Source organism: Cucurbita moschata, unplaced genomic scaffold, assembly GCF_002738365.1.
Source record: "Cucurbita moschata cultivar Rifu unplaced genomic scaffold, Cmos_1.0 Cmo_Scf00099, whole genome shotgun sequence".
Classification (NCBI taxonomy): Eukaryota; Viridiplantae; Streptophyta; class Magnoliopsida; order Cucurbitales; family Cucurbitaceae; genus Cucurbita; species Cucurbita moschata.
In genome coordinates, this window is record NW_019268615.1 from 294,168 (window position 1) to 318,157 (window position 23,990).

Consider the following 23,990-nt stretch of genomic DNA (forward strand, 5'->3'; position numbering starts at 1 on the left):
TTTTTTTTTTTTTTTTTTTTTTTTTTTTACTTGTGTTCCTAATCTCTAAATTTTATGATGATCTAGTGTTACATTTTTTTTTAATTAGGTTAGCAATTAGCCAATTTAATCAATTCATCCTTTATGTTTCTTTTTTTTTTTAATTATGTTATTCATTACTTTTGACTAATTTAATCTATTCTATTTATTTTATTTATTTTATTTTATTAATTTTTTTGCTATTGATGGGCATATCTTTCTAAAACATACTAAATAAAACTAAATAATTGGTTAAAAGAGGATATGAGATATAACTTAAGGTTAAATCTCTTTCCATATGAGAATAACTCATTCTCATGTCCATCTTTGCTACAATGTACTAAATTAAGAATTGTATTTCTCTTTGGTCAAAACCATCCTTAAAGCAAAAAATTGAAGTCGTAGTTAGTCAATTATAATATTTGACGTGCTAGTTTTCAAACTACTTTAAATGGGTGTAAAGAAAGCATGAGAACAACTTAGTGTCACTAATCTGACACGTGTTGGGCATGTACTGAACACTTGTTAATACAATGGATACATTACAAATTTATAATCCATCGTATCAGACACTTGACTTTGAATATATTTTGAGAGTGAAACGTATATTAAGCTTTTTTTTAAGTATACAAATATATAAACTTATTTATGTGAATTTATATCTAATATAAAATTGATAAATTTTTTGAAATAATTCTTTTTAATTAATGTATCATTGTCGCATCGGTGTCCTAGTTTTTTAAGAATGACATGTTACCATATCTATTTGGTATCATATTTATGTCTCGTATCTATTTCTCATTTTTATTTTTGTGACTCTGAGATATTTTGCTTTTATAAATAGATATCTTCACGAAAATATGTTTAATTTATGTGGAGATGGAGAATAAAAATTGACACTTAAGGACGTTAATACTTGGGACTTTGATTCCTCTTAGTGTGAAGCTTGCATCTGGCAATTACTTGGGTACGGAATGTGTTTCACTTAAAATTCACTCAACAGAAAATAATCAAATAACTAACCATATTTGAGAGTGGATAACTTTTTTTTTTTTTAATCTTTGAGAAATAAGAAAGAATGAAAATTAAAACATGGCATGGATGACATCTTGTTGAATCTTTGTTTTGTTCTCCTAAATGTATATAAAAAAAAATTTAAAAAAAATCTTATATATTTTTAGATATAATTTAAGATTACCTATTTAATAAAACTCCATCCAAACTTCTACAAATAAATTTAATTATTATTTGTATATAATTGTTAATATGTAATAAAATACACGTACAAAATGTTTATACTATTAATAATACACTAGTCTCGGTTGTTTGACTAAAACAATGCAACCATTGTCCAAACTAAAGAATTTGATTCTAAGTTATCTCCTAATAGTGGGAGGCTCAATTAGACTTTGTTGTAAGATTCGACCCTATCAATTTGAATAGCATTCTCCAACTATAAATATTGAACTCCAAAGTATTAACTTGCAATGTAAGTTTGTTGAAACTATCTATAAAAGTGTTCCAAAGTGAGTCGTGGAGAAGATTTGCCTTAAAATCTAGTTCCAATTAAGGATGTGAATGATGAAGAAGTGCAAGCTATTGGAAGGTTTGCCGTGGAAAATTTCAGAGGTGGTAGATATAATACAAGCGTGTGGTGAATGGTCTTTTCAGTCCCATATAGGCTTTGAACCCAAATTTTATATTATTATGATAGAAGCTATAAAGACAATAATATTCATTGGTCAGATATTGCAATTGTGAAGAAAGTTCGGTCATATGCTCTTATCTTTATAGGAATTCATCAAATTCCCTCTCCACGAGTAGCAATATAACAACTATATTGCTTTCTTTACTTACAATAAGTCCTCTCTCTATATGTGCTTGTGGGACATTACTCTCTTTTATCTATAAGAATAACAACTATATTGCTTTCTTCACTTACAATAAGTCCTCTCTATATTGCTTTCTTTACTTACAATAAGTCCTCTCTCTATATGTGTGCTTGTGGGACATTACTCTCTTTTATCTATAAGAATAACAACTATATTGCTTTCTTCACTTACAATAAGTCCTCTCTATATTGCTTTCTTTACTTACAATAAGTCCTCTCTCTATATATGTGCTTGTGGGACATTACTCTCTTTTATAATAACAACTATATTGCTTTCTTTACTTACAATAAGTCCTCTCTCTGTATGTGCTTGTGGGACATTACTCTCTTTTATATATAAGAATGGCATAGCCATAATGATATAATAATCCTTATATAAGTATTTTTTCTTTTTCTCTCGTACCCACCTTATACATAACATGTTAAATTAACTCATACTTAAAAAAATAATTTCTCTCTTTTGGAGATGCAGGGTATCAATCCCTGTACCTCTTGCATGCTAAGCAAGCGCTCTACCATCTGAGCTACATCCCCACAATTTTTGCATCACAAAACCCTAAATTTCCTGTCATCAATAATAGTGAAAATGAAGAAATATTGTTACCCAACATGTCATGAATAAGGAAAAATTGAAAAGAAATAATATATTAAATAATAGATAGTCTTATTTTTGAAGATGCAGGGCATCGATTCATGTACCTCTCGCATGCAAAGCGAGCGCTCTACTATCTGAGCTACATCCCCATGCTTTTTACATCATAAAACCCTAAATGTCCCATCATCAATAATAGTGAAAATAAAAATATATCAAAATATTAATAACAAATAGTTTGGTTTGGTGATGTGGGGCATCGATAATTGTGAAAATGAAAAAATATAATAACAAATTAAATACTTTCTTTTGGAGATGCGGGTTATCGATCTTCGTACAACACGCATGCAAAGCGAGCACTCTACCATCTAAGCTAAATCTCCACAATTTTTACGTCACAAAACCCTAAACGTCTCGTCATGAATAATAGTGAAGATGAAAAAATATAGCTACTCATTATGTCATAAATAAGGAAATATTGAATAGAAATAAAATAGTAATAACGAATAGTTTCTTTTTGAGATGCGAGGTATCGATCCCGGTATCTCTCGCATGCTACATTCCCACGATTTTACATCAAAAAACTCTAAACTTTCCGTCATCAATGATATTGAAAATGAAAAACTATCCCCGCTCATTATGTCGTAAATAAGGAAAAATTTAAAAGAACTAATATATTTAGTAATCGTTTCCTTTGTTGATGCATGGTATTGATCCCAGGAAAAATTTAAAAGAACTAATATATTTAGTAATCGTTTCCTTTGTTGATGCATGGTATTGATCCCAGTACTTCTCACATGGGTTACAAACACTCTACCATCTAAGCTATATCCTCAAGATTCTTACGTCATAAAATCCTAAACATCTCGTCATCAATAATAGTAAAAATAAAAAAATAATGCTATTCATTATGTCATAAATAAGGAAAAATTGAATAGAAATAAAATAGTAATAACAAATAGTTTCTGTTGGAGATATGGGGTATCGATCCGATCGCCGTACCTCTCGCATGCTAAGCAAGCAATCTACCATCTAAGCTACATTCCCACAATACTTATATTAGAAAACCCTAAATGTCCCGTCATCAATTCTAGTGAAAATGAAAAAATATCTCCGCTAATTATGTCATAAATAAGGAAATGTTGAATAAAAGAAAAATATCCCCACAATTCTTGCATCATAAAACCCTAAATTTTCCATCATCAATAATAGTGAAAATGAAGAAAATCTAAAGATGCAGGGTATCAATCCCCATACCTCTCACATGCAAAGCGAGTGCTCTACCATCTAAGCTATATCCCCACAATTCTTATGTCACAAAGTCCTAAACATCTCGTCATCAGTAATAGTGAAAATGAAAAACTATCCCGACTCATTATGTCCTAAATAAGAAAAAATTGAAAAGACATAATATATTTAGTAATCGATTAAATCGGAGATGCAAGGTATTGATCTGCGTACTTTCCACATGGGAAATGAACGCTCTACCATTTGAACTACATCCCTACAATTCTTACATCAGAAAACCCTAAACGTCCCCTTCATCAATAATTGTGATAATAAATAGTTTCTTTTGGTGATGCGAGGTATCGATCCTTGTACCTCTCGCATGCTAAGCGAAGCGACATCCCCACAATTCTTGCATCACAAAACCCTAAATTTTCCATCATCACTAATAGTGAAAATGAAGAAATATCGTTACTCAACCTGTCATGAATAAGGAAAAATTGAAAAGAAATAATTTTCAATAATATATTTAATAATAGATAGTTTTATTTTAGAGATGCGTGGTATCTATCCCCGTACCTCTCACATGCAAAGCAAGCGGTCTACCATTTGAGCTACATCCCCACAAATCTTATGTCACAAAATCCTAAATGTCTCGTCATCAATAATAGTGACATGAAAAACTATCCCTGCTCATTATGTTGTAAATAAGAAAAAATTGAAAAGAAATAATATATTTAGTGATCGATTCATTTGGAGATGCAAGGTATCAACCCCGTACTTTCCACATTAGAAGTGAGCGCTCTACTATCTGAACTTCATCCCTACGATTCTTACATTAGAAAATCCTAAACCTCCTGTCATCAATAATTGTAAAAATGAAAAAAATGGTTGGATGCGGACTGCAAATAAGGGTTGGGCCACAAAAGGTTTTTTTTTTTACCACATATGGACTTTGGGCTTGTGAGTCTTAAATTTGGGTTCGTTTGAAAAATTTTGGTTCCTTTTTTAGTTCAAACGAACCCAAATTAAACCTACTAGTTTCATCTTCCTTGCACGACTCACTCCTATTCTCTGTTCTGCCTCTTCTTGCTCTCTGAAACTTCTTTAAAGACTATTGTTCACCGATTATTTAGGAGCATCTTCCTTAAAAGGATTGTGACCGCAGATGACCTATGTAGAAAATTGGTACCCCCTTTCCTAAAACCTTTAGCGGACAACATACCCAAAACAGATGCGCTGATCAGACTGCGCTACACTTCGTCTCACTCCCCCGGAGCATATGGATCCACCCAATCGATGAACACTCAAACCAAACTCGCCCATCCTTTTTGGCACAGGGACACGAGAACCAATCTGAGTAATCTACAGTGAGGAGACCCCTTAAAGCAACAAGCGAGAATGGCTAGGTTGATAGCAGGGTTAAAGAAAAGGCGAGTATGAAAAGACGAATCGCGTAACCGTTGCTGTAAGCAGCTTCATTCTTTCTTGATCTATGAACCGACTTTATGAAAAAAATCAGTCTTTCGACTGAAAGTGTGACTGTTGGGTATAGATAAGCAGGACCTCTTGGTCCTGGGGAAACTGGAGATGTTGGCTAAGAAAGCTAAGCAGGCAAGTACAGGACGGACAAAATGCACATATAAATTGATTGACATGATCCCTCTCCCTCTCTCTTTGGCTAGTTGGCTAGTTGCACGATAAGCAGGAAAGCATACCAGGTAGGGAAAGAAAGGCTGCTCGATCTCCTATAAGGTCAACCCTCAACGGCGAGCTCACCAGTCAATGCTATAAGTCCGATAAAAGTCCAAGGTTTCGTCTACTACGGACCAGGAAGCTCTTGGAGGAGCTAACATGAAATGAGAAATACATCGATTATGGCAACTAATAGATAGCAAACTTTTTGGTAGAAACTGAATGATCCCTTGGCTCGGGAAAGAAAAGGAAAAGGTAGTCGTACTCCTACCTTTTCCATTAGAATATAGGAAAGTTTGAGCTTAAAGATTGAATCACACCTTGTAAGAAAGGCGGACTTAGCAGGTTTCTCCAAACGTACAAACAAAAAGAGGAAGCAACCGGTCCTAAAGAGGATACCGATACGCATACATTCTCGCATGGAAGAACCTAGCTGAACTGGATCAAGGGTCCTAACCTAGTCCGACTGACCTTCTTTGGCTGGCCCCCGCCCCTAGTTACAAGGTCAACGTATACGTGCTTTTTCCTTTCATTGAGATAGCTTACCAGCTCTTTCGGCTCATAGCAGTAGTATGAAAAGCGTAATCCTCATCTTGAGTCGAGTCTGCATTGCCATACGAATCGACATCGACCAAACCAAGCTCCTATTTTTTCTTTAACGAAAGCTAATCTAACAGTTTAGATAAAACCAACCTCTTTTAAAGAATGAGTCGCTCTGCCTTGATCTCCGTTGACATATGCAGCTCCCGCTTTACCTTTGCCTACCGTGAAAAGGAAAGTTCCCTCACGATAGGCCCTCCCAGCTCCCGAAGCTATCAATCGAGAGAGGTATAGAATAGTACAACAAACCAACAAGACAAGAATGGACTCATAAGATGCGCGGTCAGGGAAGCGATTTCATTTGTGTTATTCGCCAAGGAAATGATCAAGGAGTTCTCTATACACGGCTGAGAGATGACCGTATTGTTGCACATCCTAAATAAAGTACCGTAGGCAAGCGAAACTTTTGAAAATGAAAGCGTGTAGAACTCAAATCCACTTTCGCTTCGATTCGTAAACTTCGGATCTGATCTTCCTTTCGTCTCCGAGTGACTGAGAGAGAATTTAGGCCTGGCGTGCATCCGATTTAGTCAACAATAAGGTACAAAGCGGATTGATTAAATGGGCTTGAAGTTCCATTATCGTTAGGTCGAAGATCTCTACTAGGTTTAGTGCACTTTGGTAGTTGCGAATGTTGCCGTAATCGAATGTCTTTCTCATTCGACATTCTCTCTTACCAAGCACTCATACTCGCCAGGGTTGAGGAGACAGTCTGTGAGCTAATTGGGTTTCAAAATTGCGTATACGCGAAAAGAGCTTGCTTTCGACTTTCTCCTCAGCGTTTTGTGCCCGGTTCTGGTTCAGGAAAGGGTCTGATCTCTTTCATTGGAGCACATTGATGCCGAAGGAGTCTTCGGAACCGGTGGAGAGGCTATGATGACTTCAGGCTATTCAAATAGCATGACTGATACCACAAAGAAAGAGTATCTAGGTCACACTAGTGGAATAGCTTTTTCATAATAATTATCTCGATATATGATACCAAAAACCTGCCTAATGACTGATAAGATAAGGGGTTTCAAAAGACAAAAGAATGACTGATAAGATAAGGAATCAATACAAGGGGAATAAGATTCGGATTACCTTATTGATTGAATATTTCAAGACAAGAAAATTGTTTGAAATTCAAATCACTCCACAAGCAAGATCGATCATGTCTAACTTGAACGATTCTTGTTGATCAAATATCTCAAGACAAGAACACTTGATTGAGATTCGAATCACTCCACAAGCAAGATTGATCATGTCGAGCTTGAATGATTCTACATACATCTTTTGATAATTTTGACAACTTTTTCTTCACATCTTCATTGAAGTATATTGTATGATTGATGTCTCTTGGTTCATATCAATGACAATTCTACGTGTGATAGAAAAGGAGATCTTTTTTTTTTTTTTCAGTGTGCGCGGTTCGCCTACCTTCCTGACCACGGATAGGCTATGGGGTTTTGCACTTCGGCCCCTGAGAATACCACATCAGGGTGACAGGATTCGAACCTATGGCTCTTTGAAACTTCTTCATTGATTATTTAGGCGCGTCTTCCTTAAAAGGATTGTGACAACAGATGACCTATTTGACGACAACGGACAACATAATGAAAAGTTCCTAGATAGAATACAAATTTGTGTAATGCTGTTTTTGAAGTCCAACTTTATTGTTTCATGTTTCATTTTCTATTGTTGGGGCATTTACCTCTCACATCCAAAACAATAACCAAATGCCTCTGTAATTCTTAGTTGTTAGTCAACTAGACTCTGTAATTTACCACACATTCCTTTGGGTTCTTTCAAAATTGTGCTTTTTTTCTTTTGGAGGGGCATTCCGAGAATCGAACTCAAGACCTCTTGCACCCAAAGCAAGAATCATACCACTAGACCAAATACCCTTATTATGGACTATATATTAAGTTGATTATGGATTGTATCATCATTATTTCATTTATTTTCTTTGTTAATAAAATCCATGAGCAACTATTATTATATCTTTTAGATTTAGACCGCTGTTAAATTATTTATATAGGATAATAGGGTTTGCAATAATTACTATAGAGAGAGAAAAAAATAAGAATAGTAGTGTAAGTTTTAGAGAAGAAAACAGAATAGTAGTGTAAGATGAACAGAACATAGGGACATTCCGAGTAGTGTAAGTTTTAGAGAAGAAAAAAAAATAGTAGTGTAAGATGAACAAAACATAGGGACATTCCGAGTAGTGTAAGTTTTAGAGAAGAAAAAAGAATAGTAGTGTAAGATGAACATAGGGGCATTTTGAGAATTGAACTCAAGACCTCTCACACCCTAAACAAGAATCAACCACTAGACCAAATACCCTTTCTAAAAAAAAAAAGCAACATTTTTAACTCCTACTCAATATATTTTTTTCTCTCAAGTTTGAAATCTATTTTTTGAGGGGTTGTTGGACTATAAAACAAAAAGTTGATGGTAGTATTTTAGTTGTAAGGCATGTAATATTGAATTGTTCAAATATGCAAGTGTTATGAAATAAACTACAACCCAACAAATGAATCAAACTAATCCGTTTGGGTTGGGTTCGATTTATTCGGCTCAGTTCATCAATTTGTTTGATTTAATTCTTCTATTTTGCTTCGTATGACAAGAAAATGAAGTTGTATTGAATGTACCATAGTTTGATTTATGACAAACTCAAATGAAATATAATTGCATTAATAGTACTAAGAGTTGGAGTCTATAAACATTTCATGAACTTAAGTGCAACTCATGCTTCATTAAAGACGAGATAAACTTTAGTTAAGTAACTGGAACTTTAAATTACTTCATGTGGAGCTTCAATTACTCTATGTTGGCTACTATCTTTAGGATTTACTAATTGGATAGGAGTTCTTGGATTTAAGGGATTGTTTTATGTAATTTTCAACTACAACTTATGTTTTCAAATTTTTAGGTCATAATTTAGGTAGTGGTTGTATATTATGGATGAACACTAGAGTTTCTATCCTGTTCGCCATAACTACTCTAGTTTTTGTTTGAAGGCTATAATTGTCATCTATATTGTATGGCAATAAAATTTGTTTAGATGAAATTTTAGTTAAAGTTGCATATTTTACTTCTTGCGAGTAAAAAAATTGTTTCTTAGCATAATATGAATTTAGTTGCAGAGTTATTAGGAATAAGATGGAGAAAGAAATTTTCTTTAAAATAAAAAACAAACCCAAGTTCATCTTTGTTGTTGTCTAATTATGATTTTGCAAAAAGCTTAACTAATATGAAATATCAAGGTAAATCAAGAATATATCCTACACGTCATTCAAGATGACAATAAAATGGAGTTCAATTGAACGCAGTTTTAGTTTCATGTTTAGTAGGTTCAAGATGAAGCATAATTGTATTAATGATATTAAAGAGAAATTCGTGTTTTATTAGAAGAGACCAACTTCATTTAAGGTACTAGGAGTTTAAACTACTTCCATTGTAATTTCAATCACTCCGCAATGATTACAAATTTAGGGTTGGCTAATTGGACATCAATTATCAACTTTAGGATATAATTTAGGTAGTAGCCATTATAATAGTAATGAGCATAAGAGTTACAATTCTTCCATGGACCATATGTATTATACTTAAATGAATATATATATATTATGTATGTCGAGGTTTGGGTAAAGCACAAAGTAGTAAGGAACACCACTGTCAACTCTAGAGCCACCCACAACTCATGATGGAGACCGATGCAAAATATTTTAACATCCTTTGGCATCAAGATACAAGAAAGATGAACGCCCTCAAATTGGAAGCTTTACCTGTCTTAAGAGTCACAATGAGAACTCTAATCAAGCTGGAGCCTTGGACTAGGTAAATTGTTTAGTGATAGTTGAAATGGATGACTTCGACATCGTGTTAGGAATGAGTCCTGCTGAAACACAAAGTCATTTACATGCCCTTAGCAAAATGTCTAGTAGTAATGGAGTCTAACCCAAAGATCATTCCGAAAAACATCCATCAACCAAAAGGTTGAAAATGATGTTGATACTACAGTAGAGAAAGAATCATAGCCATGATGAATTTACGCTTGCTGCTATTGTTGTAATTGAAAAGGGGAGATCGCGTGAGCCAACCTCAATAGAAACCTTGTTGCCACTATATGAACACCACGACGCAAAACAAGGTTAGATAATGGATTTATCCCCACCAGGAGAGACAAAAACAAGGTCAGATACTGAAGAAGGGAGACAGAAACAAACCGCTGAAGCAACACATGTTGACATAGAAATATCATCTAAACGGATGGAGAGAAGGGTCAGTCGGAAGCGTCAGCCACAATAATTTCAAGAAAAATAAAGAGGTCATATAAGTTAAGTTAAGATAAACTTCGAGTTCAAAGCAACAAGAACAAAAAACTGGTGTGAAAATACTATGGACTAGTTAAAGTTATCCATAAGATTATGAAGACATCATATAGAATCCAATTGCTCTTATGGATGCGGACTAACCTTGTTGTCCACGTTAGTAACTTGAAATATTATTATTTCGACCAAGAAGACATCAAGCAGAAGCAGGTGGTATGACGTCATACAAATAAGAAAAAGTTTCAAGCGAAGAAAGTAGGAAAGACACGAACAGAGAAGACATGAATACTTAACAAACCGAGAAGTGATTTTCAACCGCACCTAGTAGGTTGGAAGAGACTCCTCATTATGAGATCAGCGGCAGATGTCACAGTCATGATTGCCCAAGGCGTGTTGCTTGTGGTTGCATGTTGCATGTCTCAGCCATTCTTGTAAACAATTTGTTGTCCAAGGCGGTTATTTGGGCAATGTTATTATTTACGGATTATATAGGCGACACGCTTTAAGCAATCATGACCGTCACAATTGGCTAAGACATTTGTTGTCCATATGTTATTGTTGTCCAAGAGACTCCTCATTATGAGGTCATGATTGGCTAAGACATTTAAAGAAGTTTTACCTAAGGCAAATTCTATCACAATCCTCTTCTCGCTCTCTGAAACTTCTTTAAATGTTATTGTTCACTGATTATTTGGGCGCATCTTCCTTAAAAGGATTGTGCCGACAGATGACCTAGGTAAAACTTCTATTGGGAGATCAGTGCAATAGAGAATCTGTGTCCCTTTCCTGAAATCTTCAGCGGACAACATAACAAAGACTTCCTAGAAAAAAATATCATAGAACAAATTGTGTAATGCCTTTGAAGTTAGGCTCGAGGCTCTATCTTATCTCCCAAGAATATGGTTCATTCTCTGTTCACATAGAAATTCTGCAATAGAAAGTGGTACCCTCATCTTCTTTTACAAAACTTTCTCAAGTCCTCATGGAATGATTTGAAAGTGGTACCCTCATCTTCTTTTATAAGACTATCTCGGCCTTCATGGAATGATTATACTATGTTGATTCTTAGAGAAGGGAGTAGGAGTAAGAGTAGATGACTGTTTATGGCCCAAGTCCCCAAAAAGTAAGTCTTTATGTAAAGAAAGGAGAGGAATCCTCATAGTTTCCAAGATTTGAAGAGAGTCGTACATACAAAAATTTCCTTTGTTTGTTTATTCTGGTTGTTTGCTCTCTTCAATTAACATGTTATAAAGACACTTGTAAATTATAATTAAATATAGCTTCTTTTTTTTTTCTTTCCAAATATCCATCTTAATTACTTCTTGATTGAAGGTTTAGAAAACCTATTTCAAATCTTATTATATTACATGCTTCAATTTGATATAATTGTTGGGGGCATTTTGAGAATCAAACTCGAGACCTCTTGCACCCGAAGCGAGAATCATACCACTAGACCAAATGCCTTGTAGTGGATCTATCATTTTTAGTTGTTGGTCCATATCTTTTATGCGCCTCAATATTTGAAATTTATCCACATGTTTTTGTTTCAATTCTAGAAATAGAAATGATATCCATAGAAATACATAATCTATAGAAATACATAATTTTACAATGCAAATAAGAAAAACTCGTGATCAAGTTTTAGATAAAAGTAGCAACAATGTTGATAGATATAAAAATAAATTCAAGTTCTTTCTCTGGCCTAATTATCAATTGGAAGATTTAGCTGATATGATGTTTTATTGGTTCGATACCAATAATAACAGTCATTTTAGTATGTTAAGGATCCATATGTGTCCATCAAAATTAGTTAATGATATATTTTTCTTATATTGGCCATAATATCTCTCAACCAAATGCATTAGTTGAAAATGTATTTAATATTTTTCTTTTGTCCTTTTCTTTTTTCGAATGGTCTTATGTCTCCATTCCATTTGAAAATTGATATTTTGTTTGCTAATTTTAAACTCTTTATTTTTGTTTGTTCATTCCACCTAATTTGTAAAAAAAAATCATACCACTAGACCAAATGCCCTTGTAGTGGATCTATCATTTTTAGTTGCCCGTATGTATATGTTTTTCGCACCTCAATATATGAAATATATCCAACCTCAATATATGAAATTTATCCACATATTTTTGTGCTTCAGAACCTACTTTTATTGTCATGTTAACTTCACATGGTCTATCACACAGTTGAAGCAGCATTGCCATTGGAGCCCATGCATTCCTTTGAGATAGATATGTTAAAAAATTAGGACAATTTGATAACTATTTTCTTTTTTTATTTCAAAATTATGTGTTTTATCCTTAAAAAAAAAACATTTGAATTTTAAGCAAAATTTCACACCAAACTAAGTTTTTGAAAAATATTTTTATTTTTTTTCCTTTATTATAGTTTTCCAAACATAGATTGATCTGGAGTGGCTAGTTTTCAAAACTACTTCTCTGCTACAATTGAACAATATTTATATTGTAAAATGGGATTAACTTCCTTTAAGTTTATATAGTTTCTTTTTATTACTATGTTTACTTCTATGTCATGTTACTCCATTTGTATTTACTTCGTTTTATACAAAAGTTCACCGTAATTAATAAATCCATGTGCTTAATACATTCCCTACAAAAATAAACTTGTTTGTATCAGGATAAATTACAATGAATACCGAGAAAAGAAATCCCAAAAATAAGTAGAAGGTTGAGAATTTCACTCAACCACACAATGTCAAAGCGTGACTGCATAGCTCACATGCAATTCTACCACAAGAATGGCATGAAACTTGCATAGATGATGCTCGGATTTTGAAGGGAACTTCTCAACTTGAGAGATCAATTTCATTCGTCACAAATCTGATTTTTACATAATAATTTGTGGGTATTTATAGTAGTCTCTGACAAAAGAAGTTAGTGGCCGGGATTTAATTTTGATCCCCTTAAATCTCCAAAAAAAAAAAAATGAAGTCAATTTGACAATTCTACCATTACAAACTTTATGAAATTAAAAGTAAATAAAGTTTTCTAACAACTCTTGTAACGATACTTGCAGCTTCATTTGCTACTTCAACGGTGTAAATATTCACTTCTGAAGTTCCAAATGGTCATTTCTCAATCTAATAAGCTTGTAACACATGAAATAATAGTTGAACCGAGCCTATCCAATTTTGTAGATGAAAAATGAATGCTTGTTAAATCTTCTTGGCCTTGGATTGTGTAATAGGTCAAGTTGGAACATTTGGAACACCGTGATCCTTATCATCTCCCCCCTCTTCAAAAGGAATCGTCCTCGAATCAGAAAATCATCACCTACATCAAAAGGACTCAAGTCAGCAACATTGAAAGTAGAATGTGCTGAAAATTCTCCTGGAAGATCATTTTATATGCATTGTTATTAATTCTTTCAAGGACTTGATAAGGGTCATCCCCTCTTGGATGTAACTTTGTCTTCCTTTGAGATGAGAATCACTCCTTGCAAAAATGTATCCAAACCTAGTTACCGGGTTGAAAAATGATTTCATTCCGTCCTTTGTTAATTCTTGAAGCAACATTGAAATTTTGTTTTTCAATTGTCTCCTTCCCCTCTTTATGCAATGTTTTGATCCCATTTGCCTTGTTTGTGGCTGCTTTACTCACAAAAATATTAGAATGAATAGAAAGCAAATCAAGACGCGTAAGTGGATTAAATCCATAAACAGCTTCAAAAAGAGAACAATAAGTGGCAAACATTCGTCCCAAGACTTAATATTCTTACAAATAATAACCCAAAGTAATGCTCCTAATGTTTTATTAACTACCTTAGTTTGCTCATTAATCTAAAGATGACATGTAGTTGAAAACAATAATTTGTTACCCAATTTATGATTTAATATTCTTATAAATAATAGCCCTAAGCAATGCTCCTAATATTTTATTAACCACCTCAGTTTGCTCATGAGTCTGAGGATGACATGCAGTTGAAAACAATAATTTGGTACCCAATTTATCCACCAAACTTTAAAAAAAGTGACTTAAAAATTTAACATCCTTGTCTTTTTTGTGTGCAGCAAACATTGGCAACATAGACTACAAAACTTATAAACATCGGGCTTCATGGCAAAGGTCATATGGATCGTGATGAGCATTTTCTCCCATATCTTGGTTTCGCTAACTAAAGTTTTCCAATAACTCCCAAACTTCATCACCTTATATAACCGCTTGGGATAAGGATTCATATAACATTTCATAAAATAAGATCTACTGATGAATTTCATAGCATTTGAACTTCATCTAGGTCATGAACCGAAGGTAAATTACCTTAGGGGCATTATGGTCATTTTACACTGTTTCTTGGTTTACCTACTTATCCTTATCCAATGACCACCAAATTTCATATCTAACCTCAACATACTATAATATGCTCAGTATTAAAATTTGATAGGCAACGTAGCTCATATAATCGGTTATTTTAACGTTACTTAAATCTCGAGCTATTTGATTGGTTTAGGGTCTTAACTCACGGTTGTTTGGGTTTTTCTTTCATATATCCTTAATTCATACTTGGTTTAGGGTTCATATGAAAATCCAAGTGATTTCTACAAGTATTTCTTAACAAAAAGTCCAAGGTGGCTACTTGTCTCATCGTCGACATTTGAGACGTCCATTCTTGAGCTTCCAGTATCTGAATTACTTCAAATTTCGTTCCACATACTCCTTATCGTGTCTAGTTTCTAAAACCATAAGATTTTCTATGAGAATCGGTCTGGAATGGGGTTAAAATTGAGAAAACCCAAGAAAAGGTCAAATTTTGAGTTGACTTGGACAGTTAAGTTGAACTGGCCATATCATCATCTTCTTCCAAAGTTCATCCAAAATATGATTTATCACGGGAGATAAAATAAAGAATTTCTTATTGGGTAGCTGATTCTAGAGGTTTCAAGGCCCTATTTCTTCATTGAACCTCTTCCATATCCTTTCTTCAGGCTAAAGGAATTGGTTTGGAGGAACGTCTTTGAGTGTAAGACCTTAATTTCCAAAAATCGTTCTCGGTATGCAACTCACTCGAAACGCCAGATTTTCGATCTCTTGGGTAGCTTGTTCTACGATGTTGCATCTCTTGATTCCTTCATCAAGTTTACTCAACTTCTTCCTCTGAAGCTAGAGGAATTCTTAATTTGAAGGAAAAGAGATTGTAGATAGGAATTCGACTCTTATCCCCAATTTAATTTCGAAACCTATTTCCTTCAACATTCCTTGGAGGTGCAGAAACTGATTGAAATCAATCTTGCTCGAAGAATCATCATGTATCCTCGAATTGGATTTTCAAGTTTTTCTTGAAGTTCTTCAATGGCTGACTGAATTGGGGGAGTGGTTTCTAGGCACTTTCAGCACTCTATTCCTTCATAGAACTTGTGGGTAATCTTGTTGAGAAACGGTAGAAATAAGTTTGAAGATAAATAGTGGAGGATTGCTCTCGAATTAGGAAGAAATCTGAGAGCAGAAGACCCATAATCTAAACGCTTATTGTCCTCGATTGGGGGATCGATCTTTCTCAATTCTTATTCCGTATTGTTGCTCCTACTTCAGACTTTATAGAAGGAGCTTAAATCGACATTGAGAGCTCCAGAATTTTCGTTATTTACAAGTTTAAAGAGAAATGGTGGAAGATTGCTCTCGAATTTGGAAGAAATCTGAGAGTAGTAGACCCACAATGTAAACGCTTATTGCCTTCGATTGGGGGATCGACCTTTCTCGATTCTTATTCCGTATTGTTGCTCCTACTCCAGACTTTATAGGAGGAGCTTAAACCGACATTGAGAGCTCCAGAATCTTCGTTATTTACAGATCGAACTTTCTGGATAATTTTTTTGAGATATCAACTCCGATCATAACCTTACCAACCTTGGCTTTGAATACTAGTCGTTGGATGTAATGATTCGTGCGTGTTCATTCAAGATCATATCAAATTTCGGAGGAGATCCGACGATTGAAGTTTGAGTTCAAAGGATTTTTCTCAGATGGTCACGGTAGATGCTACGATTCTAATTAGAGTGGCATTTCTGTAATTATCCATTATTCTAGGGGTATTTTGGTAATTTGCCACTTTTCAAATAATTTATTATTTTTCTCCAAAAATCCATAATTTTTCTACAAATTCCTCATCGCTTTTTGATTATTTTTCGCTTATTTTGAATCTTGAGATTCCTTCTAGATAAGGAATTACAAATCCGGAAAGATTCTTGATAATTGATAAAATGACTTTTTTGCCTTTTTCATTTTCTTTTTCCTTTCCAATCCTTTTCAAAAGGCCTTTTAACTCCTTGAAATCACTTGTTAGGGTACGAGTTACTTGACTACGTCCCTTATGGGAGCTAATTTCCTTTATTTTTGGGGTGTTACATATACATACTCGTTACAAACACAAAATAAGAAGCAGACTCAAAAGAAGAACAAAAAATACTAGATTAAAAATAGAGGTTAGTCCATGGCCCACACTCCAAAGTCCACTCTCATCCACGACCCACCCTTAGTTACTTGAAAAAAAATGATAAACATGGAGTGAGTAAAACTTAGTAAGTAGCCTACTAGTAGGTTCTTAATCGCGACCCTAAGTTAGGATATTACTTCTTGTTATGTTTTCAGGATCTTAGAACTTAGAGGTCATCGTGTCATGTATCATATACTCATCCTGAAAACCTTCCCCTAAAATAACCTTCAATTTTCTCCCCATGAACACACGAGTGGTGTCGTCATAATCATGTAATCCTACTGGTAAATGGTGCAGGACACCTCGTTTAGCTGATGGGAAAGGTAGGCCTATCATAACATCCAGCTCATGATACATATTGCACGACATCCTACCTAAAGAGGAATAAGGGCCTTTTAGTACACATCGTAATGCAGATAATGGTTACTTATGGGTATGGATCTTAGCAACTTATTTAGCATGTCATTCACATAGTTCTAGGTACTTGGTACATGGATTATTGATGAACCGAGGTTTATACATAATGTCATGGGTTAGGCTTTAGGAGTTGAGGTTTTAGCTTAGGAAAACATTAGAGGGTAACCTAACGTGGACTAATTCGTGTGAAAACCTACTAGCACTTTGAGGACCTCTTTCCTTCACAAAACTTATGGGTAAACTTATTTAGAAAGTGTAGGAACAAGTTTGGAAATGAATAGTGGACTATAGTTCTCGAATTCGAGGTAAACCCATGAACACGATACCCCAAAAAAAAAACTTGTATCTCTCGATTGGGTATTCGATTAAGCTTGCTTCTTGCCCCTAATAGTCTACCCTAGTTCATAATTTATAGATGGATTTTTCACTACCATTGAAACGTCTAGAATTTCTATAATTTCATTCTTGATTTTTCTGAATCTTCCAAAAAAGTCTTCTCCGATCGGAGCCTTCCTTTTTTAAGCACCTTGTAATTCTTATTCTATAAAAAATTTAATGATTTGGGAAGTTTATAAAAATTAGAAAAAGTACCATTTTCTCAATGTTTTTTCAATTTTACTTGTTCTTTGCTTCTAGATACAACCTAGTAAGAATTATACACTCTCTTATTGGAGACCTTGAGTGTTGCAAATTCTCCTCTCCTTTGAAAACTTTCGGTCATCGAAAGTGCTTATTCTAAAATAGGTCAGGGTACAAGGTTCTTATTTTCCCTCTGTTTCCCAAGTGGCTTTTTCTACTCTATGATTCTTCCATAGGACCTTCACAAGAGAGATTTACTTGTTTCTCAGACTTTCTTGTCTATTATTTGAATCGGGTCTTCTTTATACGTTAGGTCATCTCTCAAGAAGAGAGTTTCATGAGCCAGTATGTGCGAACGATCTAGGGTATACTTCCATAGTATGGATACATGAAAGATATTATGTACTGCAGACAAGTTTGGGCATTGCCCGATTCTATAGGCCACAGATCCAATCCTTTCTAATATCTCAAAGGGACGGATAAACCTAGGGCTTAGCTTCCCCTTTTTACCCTACCTGAGCACCCCTCTCATGGAGTGCTACCTTTAGGAATATATGATCCCCTACCTACAATTTCATGTCCTTGCGCCTTAGGTCTGCATAGCTTTTATCTCGGCTTTGTGTGGTTTGTATCCTAGCTTTAATCTTCTGGATTGCGGCATTGGTAATTTGCACCAGCTCTGGCCCAATAGTTGTCGTTTGCCCCCCTTCTTCCCAAAAGATAGGGGATCGAAATCTTTGTCCATAGAGAACCTCGTATGTGGCCATTTGTATGGTGGCTTGGCAACATAGGGGATCGAAATCTTTGTCCATAGAGAACCTCGTATGTGGCCATTTGTATGGTGGCTTGGCAACTATTATTATAAGCCAATTTCATAAGGGGTAGGTACTTATCCCAACTTCCTACAAAATCCATCACATATACCATCAACATGTCTTCCAATATTTGCTTGAGCATTTCTGTTTGACCATCTGTTTATGGGTGGAATGTCGTACTATAACTGTTCCAATATTTGCTTGAGCATTTCTGTTTGACCATCTGTTTATGGGTGGAATGTCGTACTATAACTGCTTACCCAATGCCTTTTGTTGAATTTTCCAGAAGCGAGATTTAAATCTGGCATCTCGGTCTAATACTATTGCCTTTTGTTGAATTTCCAGAAGTGTACCCAATACCTTTACCGATGAATATTCATTTTTAATGTTAGCAAGAGTAGCTCAGTTGGGAGATTGTTTGAATGAAGATTTGAAGGTCACATGTGTTTTATCCACGTTCAACGCACCTAATACAAGTTTATTACTTGACTATACAATCTAAAAACATAACTTTCTTATTCAATCTAAAATTAGTGATTATTTCTTTTTTAAACATAATTAATTAGCGGAAATACCTTTACTTATGAATTTTCATTTTTAATATTAGCGGGGATAGCTCTGTTGGGAGAGCGTCAGACTGAAGATTTGAAGGTCACGTGTTTGATCTCCACGTTCACCGCACCTAATTCTAGTTGCATAACCCGAGTATTCAATCTAAAATTAGTCATTATTCCTTTCTGAAATCTCAATGAATTATTGAAAATACCTAAAGTGTTCTAGTTCACCGCACCTTATACAAGTTGGATAACTTGAATATCTTATTAAAAATTAGTGACTATTTCTATTTAAAATTTCAATGAATTAGCGAAAATACCTTTACTGATGAATTTTCATTTTTAACGTTAGTGTGAATAGCTCAGTTGAGAGAGTGTTAGATTGAAGATCTGAAGGTCTTGTGTTCGAGATCCACATTCACCACACATAGTTCACGTTGCACAATTTGACTATTCAATCTATAATTAGCGGACATAGTCAGATTTAAGATTTGAAGGTCACGTGACACACGTTCATTGCAACTGTTTCCATTTGCATAAGCTGACTATTCATTAAAAAATTAGTTATTATTTATTTTTAAAATTTCAATGAATAATGAATTAGCCGAGATATAGCACTTGGTTGCATAAGTTCATTAAGTTACATAACTTTATTCAATCTAAAATTAGTGATTATTTCTTTTTCAAATATAAGGAATTAGCAGAAATACCTTTACTTATGATTTTTTTTTTTCAAATATTAGTGAAGATAACTCGTTTTGAGAGCGTCAAACTGAAAATCTGAAGGTCACATGTTCGATCCACGTTCACCGCACCTGATTCAAGTTGACTAAGTTGCATAACAAATACCTTTACTTATGATTTTTTTTTTCAAATATTAGTGAAGATAACTTAGTTTTGAGAGCGTCAGACTGAAAATCTGAAGGTCACATGTTCGATCCACGTTCACCGCACCTGATTCAAGTTGACTAAGTTGCATAACAAGTCACGTGTTTGATCCACGTTCACCCCACCTAATTCAAGTTGACTAACTTGCATAACCTAAATATTCCATTTTCATTTTCAATGTTATAGGGGATAGCTTAGTTGGGAGACCATAATATTGAAGATTTGAAGGTCAAGTGTTGGTTCGACCTTCACCACACCTGATTCAAGTAGTATAACTTACTATCTTGTTTAAATTTAGAGATGATTTCTTTTTAAAATTTCAATGAGTTAGCCTAAATAATTTTCACCTGATTAAGTAGTATAACTTACTATCTTGTCTAAATTTAGAGATGATTTCTTTTTAAAATTTCAATGAATTAGCCTAAATAATTTTACTGATGAATTTTCATTTTAATGTCAGCGTGGATAGCTAAATTGGGAGAATTAGCCTAAATAATTTTACTGATGAATTTTCATTTTAATGTCAGCGTGGATAGCTAAATTGGGAGTGGGAGTAGGAGTGGGTTTGTAGATCTAAAGATAGCGTGGATTCCTAATTCTTTATTTGACTATAAATGCTCTGTAAGAATTCTTTATTTGACTATAAATGCTCTGTAAGACATTCAGTAAAATGACTCATTTTATTGCATGGAACAATAAAATTGATGTTCCCATAGAATTGATACATTCTACTTTCAATGTTGCTCAGTTGAGTCCTTTACAATAAAATTGATGTTCCCATAGAATTGATACATTCTACTTTCAATGTTGCTCAGTTGAGTCCTTTAGATGTAGGTGATGATTTTTCTGATTCGAGGACGAATCCTGAAGAGGGGGATGATGATAAGAATCACGGTGTACATTCTACTTTTAATGTTGCTGAGTTGAGTCCTTTTGATGTAGGTGATGATTTTTCTAATTCGAGGGCGAATCCTTTTGAAGAGGGGGATGATGATAAGAATCACGGTGTTCCAACTGGACCTATTACACAACCCAAGGTCAAGAAGATTCAACAAGCATTCATACTTCATCTACAAAATTGGATAGGTTAGGTTCAACCATCATTTCATGTGTTACAAGCTGATTTGTTTGAGTCAAGACCATTTGGAGATTCAAAAGTAAATATTTGCACGGTTGAAGTAGTGGATGAAGTTGCAGGCATCATTTCATGAGTGGTTAGAAAACTTTATTTATTATTTTAATTTCATAAAGTTTGTAATGCTCAAATTGACTTCGTCTTCTGCGGAGATTTAAAGGGATCGAGATTAAATCACGGCCACTAACTTCTTTTGTTGGGAGACTATAAATACCCACAAATTATTATGTAAACGCATATTTGTGATCAATGAAATTGATCTCTCAAGTTGAGACGATCCCCCTTATAGAAATCTTAGCATATCTTTGTCATTTCTATGTTTCATGCAAGTCTTGTGGTAGATTGCATCTGAGTCATTCAATCAAGCCTTGATCAAGTTTGAGCATATCTTTGTCATTTCTAAGTTTCATGCAAGTCTTGTGGTAGATTGCATCTGAGTCATTCAATCAAGCCTTGATCAAGTTCGATTGTGAAGTGACTCAATTTAGAAAAAGGTTTCAAATTTTGTTTCTCAATCTTGGATCTCATTATCTAATTCTAGCTTTATCTCTTGGTTGATCCAAATTTTGTATAAGAGGTGTTAATTTCTTTAATACAAGGGTTCTTGCTTCTACAAAAGCTTGGCTCATTGGGTTGAGGATTACGGTTGGTCTATCATCCTTCAACAGGATCTTCTATCCCCATGACTTGCTCTGATGCGGTCGTTCTTCTAACGCTGATGACACGTTCAGTTGTCGAGATTGGTAATGTGAGTTTGTAACCCATCCATTGAGGTTCTTGGAATGATTCTATAGCTTATCATTTCCATGTTGGGAGTTGGATCATGGGTCTTGGGCGAAGGAATCCTTGATTTACCGCCCTTCGAGTTGAAGGAAGTGTCATAAGGCTAATTTTTTTTCAATTTTATTGATTTTTTTTAGTGATTTTATTTTATTTTATTTCAATTTTGTCACACTCACTCACGTGCTCATCTCAATCATTTCAGCCTTGTTGGCGTTCAATAAGAGAGACCTTGGAAATAACCTGTAACTATTCAACTAGATTATCACATTAACAATTTGAATCAAATAAAGTGACATTAACCATTTGAATCACCTGAACCCCACTTGTTGAACTTGACCAAATGTCTATAACCTAACACTAACAATGGTACAAAGTAACACTAACAATGGTACAAAGTTCATAAAAGTCTTTTTAATCTAAAATACCATTGAACTTGACCATTATAGTGCCTCTCAAACGTAGGTAAAGTTTAAATTCGGGTCTCCCTGTCAAACTTACTCAGGTGCTCATCTCAACCATGATGGCGTTCAACAAGAGAGACCTTGAAAATAGCCGGATTATGGCATTAACCATTTGAATCACCTCAACCCCACTTGTTGAAATTGAAACAAATATCTATAACATAACACTAACATAGGTACGATGTTCATAAAAGTCTTTTTAATCTAAGATACTATTGAACTTGACTATTAAAGTGCCCCTCAAAATGAGGTAAAGTTTAAATATAATTGGTGACAAAAGAAGAAACTATAAAATAAAAAGAAATAAGAAAATAATATTCAATTTCAGAGAATCAAACCAGAATCTCTTAGGTGAAAGACAAATATCCAAATCTGACAACAATAAATTTTTGGTGTAGTTGTCCTAAAGTCTTTTGTCTAATTGGAGTTTTACTATGATGTTTTGGGTAATGTCTAACTCTTCGACACATCCTTTCATGTGTGTGATAGAGTTCTGAGAGTTACCGCGACGTTACGAGCTGTTCGATCGTGTGGCTCTTTCTTCAAAAGGGGTCAACATCAAACGTGAGGTCTTTGATTGGCAACCCATCCAGAGGAGCGTCGATTGCATCGATTCCATCAACAGTCTTCCCATGAGTTTATGGTGCATGACCCATTTTTTATACCATTCACCTTCGAGCGCCACCATATTTTTGCATCATCCATAAGATGCATTGCGACCAACGTAACTCTTAGGTCCTATGAGCAAGTTCCAGTAACCTTCAAGTATTGTTCTACGTCAAAAATAAAGCTTTTTAATTCCTTAGCATCATGGTTTCCATTTAAGGGTTGTGTTCTTGGATTTTAAGTTTCTTAAGCCCACATGAACTTGGCTTGAGGTGTGGTTCTCTACCGCCCAACTTGTCAAACTCACTCGGGTGCTCATCTCAACCATGATGTCTTTCAACAAGAGAGACCTCGAAAGCGACTGGATTATCGCATTAACCATTTGAAATTGAACAAAATATCTATAACATAACTCTAAGAAAGGTACGAAGTTCATAAAAGTCTTTTTAATCTAAGATAGAAACTGTAAAATAAAATGAAATAAGAAAATAATATTTCATTGCCGAGAATCAAACCCAAGTCTCTTGGGTGAAAGCTAGATATCCTAACCGCTGGACGACAATGGATTCTTGGTGTAAATGTCCTAAAGTCTTTTGTGAGATCGCTAAAGAGTTTTAGCATGATCTTTTGCTTAATGTCTAACTCTTCGACACGTTCTACCCTGTGTGTGTTAGAGTTCTCTAGGCTACCGTGACGTTTTGAGCTGTTTGATTGAGTGGCTCTTTCTTCAAAAGAGTCAATATCAAATGCTAGGTCTTTGATTATAAACCAACTAGGCGGATTCACATTTTGACCCAATCTTCGCTGTCTAGCCCGCTCTTCCTGATATAGAAGAAAAGACTGACGATCAGAAGAAAGAGAGAAGACCTTATTGGCAACCCATCTAGGGGAGCATCGATTGCATCGATTCCATCAAAGATCTTCCCATGAGTTTATGGTGCATGACC

General features: G+C 34.6%; 2 non-coding genes across 2 annotated transcripts; both read right to left on the bottom strand.

The window, feature by feature from the left end:
* Nucleotides 1-2,370: 2,370 nt before the first annotated feature.
* On the bottom strand, nt 2,371-2,443 carry TRNAA-AGC. The gene has a single exon. It is a non-coding gene; the product is annotated as a tRNA-Ala (tRNA).
* A 5,394-nt stretch (nt 2,444-7,837) lies between these two features.
* TRNAP-UGG lies at nt 7,838-7,909 on the bottom strand. The gene has a single exon. It is a non-coding gene; the product is annotated as a tRNA-Pro (tRNA).
* Nucleotides 7,910-23,990: the final 16,081 nt, after the last annotated feature.